Here is a 10,160-nt window from a genome sequence, read left to right on the forward strand (position 1 = left end):
TTATTAATTTAGTTTTAATTAATGCTATTGGATGTTAAAACATGAGTACCTTTGTACATGTCACCAAATAGGGAGAGATTGCCGAAAATCGTGTTGAAAGAATAATGGTTCAAAGAAAGAAGATCTTGTGCCTCTGTAATTACAGTATCTTAGCTACATGTGGTAGGTATGGACCTAGAGTTAGGCGGCCTTATTCTTTACACTGTGTACATTTTTGGTTGATTGCTTTGCCCCATAAAAGTAAGCCAATAAATCCATGTTAGCCAGCCAAATTAGATTGTGGGTATAGATCCACATCAAATCAAGTGTATGCCAAGGCAAAATAAAACTAAAGTGCACTCAGAGATAATAAAAAAAAAGGCGTGCACTCAGCTCCTAAGTCCTGTTGTGGGCGGAACCCACTCAGCTTTCTTGACAGAGTTTTTGTAGTCCAAGATGTGAACTAGCAAAGCTCTTTAGAGGTAAAACAGGAAGTGTGGAGAGGGCACAGGATAGCTCTGAATTTCTGACAAGATCAACAGTTTTTCCAATTAAATAGATATAACAAAATGCTTCCAAGGGTATATTAAACAGACCAAGAGAGCAAAAAAAAGAAAAGCCCTTGTTAGGGTTTACATACACTTTAAAACTCTATCAGGATTTTAATGACTGCCCCTGTCCCCAATAGAGCGATTTTTACTTCCTGTCCTGGTGCCAAGAGGTCAGAGGGATAGGAAAAAATAGAAAAATGACTCCATCATTGACAAAGACAGCTACTAACCTATGTTTTAATAAGGAAGAGAAAGGTTAGGATTTTTTAAAATATATATTGGTGTCTATGTTATCCTATCTCAGAGACCCCCATTAAACTTGCTTCCTGTCTTTATGTCACAACAGAAAGTGAAGGCAAATCTCATCATATTCAAAATCTGACAAAGTTGTAACTATACACCACCCTATTCAAAACATTTAAATAAAAAAGAAAAAAACTGTTCTGGCTAAAGTGAGACTAAAGACAAGAAAAAAAAACACCACACACACAACTTGCAAGAAGAATAATAAAACACAATAAAATACATATTTACAACTCTTTTTTTTAATATAGAACACTTATCCATAATTCACTTTAAATATGAGCTGCTATAAAAACTAGAGAAGGTAAAAAGGGTTAAATGTAAAGTAATACAACTCCACATGAATGCTAAGAAAAGCACATCTATGTCCACATAAAAATGTTCAACTAGCTACTAAAATATAAATAAAAGGGACAAGCAAGTGAACCTCACAGTTCTTCAGCCTGTAGCACCAATCCGCTGGTAGGAATTGATGAACATTAGTGAGTTTCATCTAACCTACTGCTCTTTTTTTTCTTTCTGCAGATCATTGCAGAGGATAGTTTTAAAACAAATGATCAAATACGTCAAGCTCTGAGTTTACTGAACACAGCACTGGCTTGTGTGGAAGAGGTTGATATCTGCTGTAGATTAAATTACAAAACACATGAAACCGCACCCCATGTCTCTTCAACACAGTCCATTACATGGCAGAGCCTTTTTACCCAAGAGCAGATGACTTCTGCATGCAAAGCTCTATACAAAGAAGCAGAACATCCAGTTTTTTTTCCCTTCTACCCTTCCTCCAGCTAAGACCTTTCTTCTCGGATAAAAAAAAAAAAAAAAAAAAGAAGGACATTGCTCTGCTAAATAGTTTTCTACTGAGAGAAGACAACATTTTCTGTAAACTGGAAAGCTCACCTGCTTTAGAAGCAGCCATTTTAACACAGTGAATACAGGAATAAGAAAATAAGAATGTAACCTAAACATAACATGGCTCCTCACCATGCCAGCCTCCACTATCCAGAACATACTTCCCAAGCAAAAATTATCTAGCAATCAAGCATAATCCTGGAAATAAAAAAGGAACATTTGCCCATTTTGCTATAGCTCAAAAACAAGCATTGATGAGAAAAAATAGCTTGAACCTGCAGCATATTTTAGGTCGGGCTTTTTTGCACCCTTTATAAGAAGGTATACTAATGAACAATGAATGAAACCACTAGATCAAAGATAGATGGCAAAATGGTTGTTCTTAAAACAATAGGTCATATGAAAAATCACTCTCATGGGAGTGGTCTTCCTTCAGCAGAAGGACATCTGACTACTTTTGAGATTCCAAAGTCTATAACCCTCCTGCATCTAGAAAAACCTGGTAAGGCACATCCTCTAACACAAATGCTATAGCCTGCTTTCTCTTAACAAGGTTATCTTAAAAGCTTCATTGTGTAGCCCTAAAAGGGATACAAACTATAGAACCCATTTTAAAAACGTAGCATGGAATTAACATGTGCCATGAATGGGGGACACATTTCTAATTTTGTATGGACTTACACATGTTTCGAATGGATTTGTGCATTGTAAATGCAAAATGTATTGTGTTCACCTCAAAATCATGCTCATATCTGCTATGGCCTTGGTTCTTAACAGGTGGCTCGTGACCCAAAAGTGGGTCGCAACCCCGTGTTCAGTGGGTCGCTGTGTGCCTTCCACTTTTCTAAGTGAGAGGCTCTAAGCCTCCCCTGACGTGTTTTTTTTTGCTCATGTTAACAATAGAAAAGATGGGAATTTGGTTTTAATTAAAGGTGTTTTTCTGGGAGAAATGTTTAGGTTAAAAAGGAATTGTTCCTCCTTTGGAGGTGTTTGAGCTTGCCAAAGTTTTTCATCTTTTGTGTTATACGTGTTTGTGGATAAAAGGCATATTAGATACCAATGTTCTCTGTTGGGAATCTTTATCCTGTACATAAACACTATGGGGTTGATGTACTAAAGGTAAATATGATGTCCACTTTGCAACATAATTTTCACTTTGCATGGGACGTTTCTCCTTAGCTTAGTGAATGAGATGAAGAACTGCTGACTTCCATCATCCAAACATGTGCAAGTAAAAGTACTGTTTTTTTTTCTTTTCAGTTTACTTGCACGTGATTGGGTATTCTTTACAAATTGACATTTCACAACATTCATTAAGCGAAGGGGAAACTTCCCCTGCAAAGTGCAAATTTCTTTGCAAAGTGAACAGCCTATTTGCCTAATCAACGCCATAGTGTTTAGGTACAGGATAAAAAGGTTACCAACAGAGAACATTGGCATCTATTAAGACTGAAAGCTGATAACCTTTAAAGCCAAATCATATTTAACACTACAAAGATGTAAAGCAACAGGAAGAGTTTGATGCACTCCCTTGGCATACAAAAGTGTACATTCAAAGACTAGTGTTAAATGTATAACAAAGTGTCATAGATAAGACACATTAAACCTATGATTTTGTACTTCTATTATCAACCTAAACTTCAACAATTTAATTTTTAAAAAATGTATTGCGTATTCAACCCTCTGGAATGTTTTTGCAGTGTTACACCTGCAATTAAACTGGATTTAATTAGAAGTTAATGTATTTAATTTATACAAGATAGCCCATAATGTCAAATTGGAAAACAATTTACATTGCTTTCCAAAATATTTACAAATAGCAAAAAAACAGAAAAGCATTGGAAGTATTTGCTGCAAGATACCTAAATAACCTCTGGTTTGACTGGCTGCCTTTAACCAGTTGACATCCGCGGTGTTAAACCCCCTTCCCATCCAGGCCATTTTTCAGTATTCAGCGCTGCGGAACGTTAAACATACTTAGTTAGAAAGAGTACTGAGACGTGTCACAGGATCTCAAAATTAATACACCTAGAGGTCCCATAGTTTGTTAGAAAACAGATTTAAACAAACAGCATAGGAGCTTTTATGTCTGCAACAAAGCTCTAGGGAATTGACAATAAGCACTTGGGTTATAAAAAGAAAGAAAGCAAAAACATTTTGAGCATACCCTGGCGCAGTTAGATCTGCCACTGTACAAAGGAAAGAATTTGCACAACCTGGGAGTTTGTAACCTCAGTGCCTGGTTAAATAGGGCATTAGTTAGAAAACAATCAAAATGCTATGGGAATGCTTTTTATTGTTAGGGGCTTGAAAACGTGTAAGGACAAGGTAGGTGGTGCTAAATACAAGGAAGTTCTAGAGGTCAACCCGTTTTAATCTGCAAGAACCTGAGAATGGGAAGGAGGTTCTAGCTTCACCTAAGTAGTTTAAATCCAAGTACCTGAATCTCTTAGAATCGCCCAGTCAAAGCTCCAAAGCTTAATCCAAATAAATATCTGTAGCAAACCATGGGAATTATTATTGGTCCTCATCAACGAGAGAGATCACATTTTGCATAGCAGAATGGTCCAAAAATTAAATAACATACGGACATGCAAGGCTACTAGAGACAACCCCTTACACCTGTAATGGCATCCATAAACAGTTCTACCTGGTTAAGATTTATTCATTGAAATGTCTGCTGTTATGTCGAATTAACGTTTTTGTCACTTGAAACTTGTTTTTGTCACTATTTTGCACCTTCAAAATGCTAAACATTACAATACATTTTATTTCAGGTTGTAACACTACACAATGTGGGAAAAGTCCAAGGTGCGGCCTACTTCTGCAAGCACTGTAAATGTTTATGGATTTCTTTACTGCACCCTCCCTCATCTGAAATGTCCTGTACTCAGCAGTTTCATGGGTGCAATGTTTGCAAGCGTCCATCATGGACTGTTTCTCACCTTGACATATAATAAACATTTCAGAAGATATTAACATTGTGTTGCCCACTAAATGAACCCTGGGTGCTTTTCTAGTATTTTAGCTAGTCAGTTGCCACTAATATGTAGGTGAGTACTGAAGCTCAAACTAAGAAAAACAGCTTTTCTTGTATAAAAGTTGTGCACAAAATGCCTGGGACCCAGTAATGGCAATAGTGCTGACAAACAAGCATGGACAGTAGAGAATAAGCTGTATATAGAAAGACAAAAGGATTGCATAGGAAGTGAGGACTGAAATACTGATTATTTAATACTTGCAAATTTGACTTTGAGAAAAAAAATATGCATATTGTTTGTACAACCTAACAGCCATAGCATTAGGATATTAATTTGGTTTGAAAACGGAACTTCCATTTGCATAAACATGATGGTTCTAGAAGAGAAATAAAAATGACAAAATAAAAGTCCAAGTATATCAGCAAGTGTTACAAAGGATGTGGCTTGTATTTTGCAAAACCGTTTGCTAAAAGCTGGTTTCCTGTCCCCAGTGGACCAGCAGTAACCCTTTTTGGCATGCTGCATTTTAAACTATTTAGAATAACCATGCCATTTTACCTAGTACCTACCTGTATCTAGAAATGGAAATATTTATAAAATATTAAAAAAATATTCAATATCTATCTATCTATTCAACCTTTATGTTGCAAAAATTACAATTCAGCTGCCTAACAATTGGTAGGATTTCTAGAACAGGAACGCAGTAGCAAACGAGGATGACAGAGTATACCATTACATAGTTACATAGTATTTGAGGTTGAATAAAGACATTAGCCCATCAAGTTTAACCTATTAGGATCTCATTCTAGGAGTACCTGTACCCCTGTATATTACGGTCCCTTAAGAAATCGTCCAAAAGTTTCTTGAACAATTCCACATTATTTGCTGAAATCACCGCCTGTGGCAGTGAGTTCCAGACCCTAACTGATCTTACTGTGAAGAACCCCCTTCGCCCCTTGTGCTGGAATTTTTTTTCCACCAATTTTAGGTGATGGCCTCTAGTTTTTGTAACGGAGTTAATTTTAAACAGTTTATCGCTAATGTTGCTACCACCATTGAACATTTTGTACATGGAAATCATATCCCCCCTTAATCTCCTCACCTCCAATGTGAACATGTTTAAATTTAGTAGCCTTGTCTCATAGCTCTGGTCCTCCATACCCCTAATTAGTTTGGTTGCCCTCCGCTGGACTTTTTCCAACTCAAGGACATCTTTTCTTAGTACTGGTGACCAGAACTGGACCGCGTACTCCAGATGAGGTCGAACCAATGATCTATAAAGTGGCAAAATTATAGACTTGTCCCTGCAATACATCCCCTTTTTAATACAGGACAAAACCCTGCTAGCTTTGTTTACAGCAGCCTGGCACTGCAAGCTACCTTTCAGTTTGTGGTCTACAATGACCCCCAAATCCTTCTCCATTTCTGACTTCCCTAGCGGCATACCCATAATTGTATAACCCATTTGTTTATTTTTAATTCCAAAGTGCATTACTTTGCATTTATCGACATTAAACCTCATCTGCCACATTAATGCCCACTCCCCTATTTTATCCAGGTCCTCCTGTAATGTTATAATGTCTACGTCCGCTTCTATTACCCTCCCAATTTTGGTGTCATCCGCAAACACGGAAATATCGCTGTTAACACCCTTTCCGATGTCATTAATGAATAAGTTAAACAATATGGGACCCAGCACAGAACCCTGAGGCACACCGCTCATTACACTAGCCCAGTCTGAAAAGGTGCCATTTACAGATACTCTCTGGACCCGTTCATTAATATCCATTATGGCTGGATCCTTATTAGCTATATCAGACGAAAGCTGGATACAATTTCAGTGATAATGACTGTAAGATACAAATATTATGTAAAAATATTTCTACTCCCTAAACATTTAGCATAAAAACATGGGTGTTATTTTCAAGGCTCTTAAAAAAATTAATACATTTTTTTTTCTAACTCCTTACAAAGATGTAGCAATGTAAAGCCTTTAGGTTGGGTTTTGATCATAAATAAGTAAACAGTGAGTTTGATGTTTGTATAGTCAAGAGCACACTGACACCTTTAAAAGCCTGTCCTCTTTGCTTTAAAACAAAACCAGAATGCAGCACAGAACATCTATCAAACCAAGGTATGGTTTAATAAATTACTTAATAAAATTACAAAACTATTAAAAGTAAATCTAAAAGCCCAATGTTTTTCCATTTTGGGTAAAGTTAGAAATGGTTAAAAACGTGTTAGGCATTTTTGTCATTGCTGTCCCATTTGAGAAATCTCCATTCACTTCCTATCGTGTAGACACAACAGGAAGTGAGATAAAATGGTCTCCAAAATAAAATAAATCCCCTCTTAGTTGTCACCAAAGTACCCATTTAAAGATTGCCGCCTCTCTAATTCTGTTCTGATGACAGCTCATTTAAAAAAAAATGTTATGTCACTTTCAGTTCCAGCGTCAGTGGTCAATAGTTTGAATCTATATAGACAGCAACAAAAACCTGACAAGAGTTCTAACCCCTTACATCTTCATGGATAAAACAAAATGTTGACATTGGATACACTTTACCTTTGCATTTTTTACTGGAGAAATCAATGCTATAGCTGATCACATCAGGTCTGGTTAAATATAGGAGATATTTCAGATAGGCAATGGGATGCACGAGAAACAGACCAAAGAAAAATGTTCCAATAAAGAAAGAGGACTCAACATTCTTGAGGGAAAGGAAGACAGCTAGATAATATACACATAGTTATATGGGTTGTCCAAGAAATATGGAAAACTTCTCAGGTGTTTGTATAAATATATTGCACACAGACTGACATTCACAGTAATACAAGATTTCCTTATGTAGAACACTGGCGAACGACATACATTTTCCACTGAATGGTGGAGTACTGGTATTTTTCCAGGCAGGAAGTTCAAATAACACTGCCACATTTCAAAAATGTCAGTCTACAGATACTAATAAAATTACCAATGATCTGTAGTGAACTTGCAATCCTTTTCCTGGAGTATAACACAGGACACCGGATCAGAGTCTGCACCATGGGTTATATGTAGTTCCATTCAGGTGACTGATCACTGGCAAACAAAGCTGTAAGGACAGCTGCAATATAACCCCTCCCAACAAGCCTCCGTTTTGTAACAAGCAACAAGAATTAAGAAAAAAAAAAAAAGGGGAGTCTATGAGAGTAATTTTTTTGGAATGTTTCAGCAGGACATAAGAGGAAAGATCAAATGTCCTGGTTGAGGTGGAAGGAAGAAACTACCTTTTGAAGAAAGGAGGCAGTCAGCCTCAAGACAACCTTATCCCTGTGTAACACTAGGAAGGACTCTTAACAGGAGATGTCCCTAAGTTAGAGATCGCATAGGTCTCGCATAGGTGATAGCAACGAGGAAGGCAACCTTGCAAGTGAGGCTGAGCAAGAGAATAAAAAGGGGAGCAGTGTGAGCGACATCATGCACAAAGGCCTTTACTAAGAGGAGTAAGAGGCAAAAAAACAATTGCTGGGGCTGAGATTTGCTCCTTGATGGTGCTCAAGGTTAAAAGGAGAACTATGAGGTGAGTGCTTTTCACTCACCTCATAGTTCACAGCTGTAGCTGTAAATAGAACATAATGGCACTGCCAGCGCAACCGGCAGTGGTGTGCGATCCGTGACTGCCAGGTAATCGTGCACGAAACCGAGCGGATGGCTGGGTGGCCACGGAATCGCACACCACCGCCGATCGTGCTGTCAGTGCCATTATTTTCTAATGGCACCCCAGTCGTGCCAGGCAGATTGCGCGTTTTCCTGCTGCAATACCGTCTGGGCGATCCTACTAAGCAATTTATTGCGCGATTTCCGCCACAATATTGCGCATTTTTGCAGCGCGATATCACGAGAAGTCGCCGGCCAATGCTATTCAATGGAGCTGTCTTAGCTCCATGTCGCTCCAGCAGGACCCTTCGTCGGATTTTGAGTGATTTTGCAATTTTTTTTAATGGAGCCCGACGGTGAAGGTCGCGCTACTGTCGCCCCGAACAGTTGCGCTACCCCGGCCGTGCGGATCCGCGCTAAAGGTAAGTCGCTCAGTGTGAATGGGGCCTAAAGGGTAAATTCACTTTTCCAAGTAATTTGGGAAAATGTAATTACCCACACAAATCTCCCTCCCACTATACTTACCTTTTGGCGAACAGTCCTTCCCATCCACCAGTACGGGTGTACTATCTGTACCTGTGCCATGTATTCTGAATTTCGCTCGCAAATTGCAAGCACTCGTTGGTCAACTCAGTCACCTGATGGCACTGACCAATGAGAAGCGCTTCTTAGAACTGCTAAATACGGTTTTGGTTACAATTATTTTTTTTGTATCAGGACAAGTAGATTGTCAAGAGGGACAAGTAGATTCGGCCCCCGCTTTAGTCCTTGGACAAGTAGTTTTTTCAAAAATGTCCACACCCCTGAAAGCACACCGCCACTGGACTCTAGAGAAGCGGAGACGTGTTCTCTGGAGTGACGAATGTCCAAAGACCTGTAGCACTCCTTACCGGAACTTCCAAACGCATATGTGGGTACTTGCAATGACTGCGGATGGCGACGCATTCAGCATAATAAAGTATAGGAATGCCACCACTACACCAGCACGACAGAGACTTAGATGTCAGTGCAAATCCATTTATTTGATGTCAGTCATTACTGAAAGTAATGACTGACATCAAATAAATGGATTTGCACTGACATCTAAGTCTGTGCTGGTGTTCTGGTGACGTTCCTATACTTTATTACTCTGGAGTGACGAATCACACTCCACTGTCTGGCAATCCGATGGACGTGTCTGGGTTTGGCAGTTGCTAGGAGAACGGTACTTGCCTGACTGCATTGTGCCAAGTGTAAAGTTTGGTGGAGGGGGGGAATATGGTGTGGGGTTGTTTCTCAGGGGTTGGGCTTGGACCCTTAGTTCCAGTGAAAAGAACTCTTAAGGCATCAGCATACCAAGATATTTTGGACAATTTCATGCTCCCAACTTTTTGGGAACAGTTTGGGGATGGCCCCTTCCTGTTCCAACATGACTGCGCACCAGTGCACAAAGCAAGGTCCATAAAGACATGGATGAGTGAGTTTGGGGTGTAGGAACTTGACTGGCCTGCACAGAGTCCTGGCCTCAACCCGATAGAACACCTTTGGGATGAATTAGAGCGGAGACTGCAAGCCAGGCCTTTTCGTCCAACATCAGTACCTGACCTCACAAATGCGCTTCTGGAAGAATGGTCAAACATTCCCATAGACACACTCCTAAACCTTGTGGATGCCTTCCCAGAAGAGTTGAAGCTGTTATAGCTGCAAAGGGTGGGCCAACTCAATACTGAACCCTATGGACTAAGACTGGGATGCCATTGAAGTTCATGTGCCTGCTTTTCTGTTGTCAACATACACTATATTGCCAAAAGTATTGGGAGGCCTGCCTTTACATGCACAAGAAGTAATTTGCAAAAATAAACAGGAAAAATTCAG

This window comes from Nanorana parkeri, unplaced genomic scaffold, assembly GCF_000935625.1.
Source record: "Nanorana parkeri isolate BGI_ZX_2015 unplaced genomic scaffold, ASM93562v1 scaffold97, whole genome shotgun sequence".
Taxonomy (NCBI): Eukaryota; Metazoa; Chordata; class Amphibia; order Anura; family Dicroglossidae; genus Nanorana; species Nanorana parkeri.